The 2,698-nt window shown below is 37.2% G+C and overlaps 1 non-coding gene across 1 annotated transcript; it reads left to right on the plus strand.

The window, feature by feature from the left end:
• Positions 1-213: 213 nt before the first annotated feature.
• Positions 214-320, plus strand: LOC145071910 (small nucleolar RNA R71). The gene has a single exon (XR_013690872.1). It is a non-coding gene; the product is annotated as a small nucleolar RNA R71 (small nucleolar RNA).
• Positions 321-2,698: the final 2,378 nt, after the last annotated feature.

A 2,698-nucleotide genomic window follows, 5' to 3' on the forward strand; every position in this document is an offset into this window, starting at 1 on the left:
GACAGCTGCTATTTATTCAGTTTGGGCACCTCCTCCGCATTTCATTCCTTCTTGCCTCGGGCTGTGGTAATGCGAGAATGCTTCGCGAATTCTTCAATTAGCTCCTTGACCTCCCTTGGATTTTTCTTTGTCAAAGGTCCTTGAGAATCAAGGAGTTGTCTTGTCATCACGTTGAACCCATCATAAAAGATTGACATCTCTTGCTGCACATTTAGATCATGCTGAGGGTAATTTCTGAGCAAGCCCTTGTACCACTCCCATGCTTCATATAGTGACTCCCCCGGCTGTTGCTCAAAGTTAGCTATTGCCTTCTTGAGTTTGGCTATCTTGGATGGCAGGAAAAACTGGTCAAGGAATTTCTCATGCATTTGAGCCCAAGTGGTGATTGTACCCGGTGGGAGTGCTTTTAACCACTCCTTAGCAGCTCCTTTGAAAGTGATGGGAAGCATCCTAAGCAAGATTGTATTTCGGTTGACATTTGGGACATTAAAGTAGTCTGCAATGTCATTGACTTCATCTAGATGCTTAAAAGCATCCTCATGATCTTTCCCGAAAAATTGGATGTCCTTCAGGGCAGTCAATATGTGTCCCGTCAGCTCGAATGTGGCAGTGGCAGGTATTGCGGGTTGGACTAAACCGGGACCCACATCTTCTCGGATCCGCTTCTTGTAAGCTCCCATGGACATTTCTTCAATTGCTTCCATCTCGTTCCTTGGCTCGTTCTCGGGTTCGCTTGTTTGTTCTTCAAATTCCAGCTCGGTATCGTATTCGGACTCGGTTTGGACGGGTGTCTGATCCAAGTGCTCAATATTGCTCTTGTGCCTCGAGGATGAACTTGACTCTCCTGTCTTCTTTCCCAACTTCCTTGAAAAAGCTGAATTCAATTCTTGCAAGGGCGTCTTTTTCTTGTGAATTGCAGACTTAGGATCTTCAAGTGGTGGCACCAAGGGTGTGTTTGAGCTCTGGTCATGAACTCCTGCAACTTGCTAAACTAAAAACGTAAAACTGGACTAAAATAAGAAAAACTAAAAACTGAAATCTCAGCTTTCACGTCGTGAGTTTATTAAAACTCACGTCGTGAACTCTATGACAGAAACAGAAAAAAATAAACTAAGCTAAGCTAGCAAAAATAAATAACCAATTAACCTTTTTGCAGATTTTATTCCACAAAAAGGGGCGATTAATCTAATGCAACTAAATAAACTAATGATCTAAGCCATTGCCCGGCAACGGCGCCAAAAACATGATGTGCACAAAAGTACTCACTAATTTTAATATTTATAACGTAACAAACTTAACTAACTATGCACTTATAGGCAGTGTACCTAGTCAGATTACAATATAGTTTGGGTAAGTCGGGTGTCGATCACAGGGAACGGTGTTACTAATTAATTTACTTACTATTAAATTAACCTAATTTTTAACAAGTTTAAAGGGGGTTTTACTTGATTTTACAAGATCAGATGAACTTAAATTCAAATTCAATAATTAAAAACACACACTCTTGTTTAGTTTGAATCCATTTCTCCCTTATGGCTAGCTAATGATTACGGATTATTAAGTTGGTTTTTAGTTTTATTAGTAATTTAGTTCTAACTTTACCAATAATTAACTAATTCATGTCAAACCATGTATGTTCACACATAATTAACACATAACTAATTATGAATGTAAATATGATCACAATACACGTTCTCTAGCACAGTTAAGCTTTATTTATTCTAATTACTAACTAAGATTGGTCAATCCTAGCTCTAACAATTCAATGTTCACTAAATCATTAGGTAAACAGGTTCATGCTGTTTAATGGTCACTAAGCTACACAGAACATGCAATCAAGCAATTAGATAAACAAACAGTAGCATGCTAGGTTATACAAATCAAACACAAGCAATTTTTACCAACTAAACTTAATTTATAAACATATAACTATTCCTAAGTTTAAAGCTTCATCTACCTAAACAAGAGTAGCTAGATTCAGCTGCTCATCATAGCAACCAAATCAACACAGCTAAAAATAATGAAAGACATGTTCTTATTTAACCAAAATATAAACCTTTATTCTTTTTGATGTTGAAAACCTTCTTCCAGAACCTTTCTATCACTCCAAATCGTCTTCTGGAACTCCTTCCTTCTGCCCAAGGGTACCTCTATTCGTAATGGTCAAGGATTTATATAGTTGCTGATATCCATAAATTCACGTCGTGAATAGTAAGAAATTCACGTCGTGAGTTGTAGATAACTATGCCCGTCAAGGATTCCTTCACCCGCGTACATATCTTCCAGAACCAACGATTCACGTCGTGAATCCTTTAAGTCTCACGTCGTGAATAATCTTTTTCCAGATTTACTTCACTTTTACTCTTTTAATTCCTAAAGTTTCTTTATTTAACGCTTTCAGTCCCCTTTTAAGCTCATAAGTACCATTATTCTAAACAAATTACCGACTTTTTAATAAAAATGTACTTAAATATTGCCTAAAAATAAGTATAAATATGGCAATATCAGCAATCGTAGCTCTTAAAGCCGCTGTCAAACTCTGACCTTGTGAATGATTTGTCCATTAGATAAGGGATCATATATTCCTCCATTCTAGATATCATATGGACTGAGATATGGATTATAATCATTCTCTCTGTCCATTTGCGGTTTCCTGATTTTCAATTCATGACGACTGACTGATTGAACAAATCAAATC

This window comes from Lactuca serriola, chromosome 8, assembly GCF_051521515.1.
Source record: "Lactuca serriola cultivar US96UC23 chromosome 8, Lser_US96UC23_V15, whole genome shotgun sequence".
NCBI lineage: Eukaryota > Viridiplantae > Streptophyta > Magnoliopsida > Asterales > Asteraceae > Lactuca > Lactuca serriola.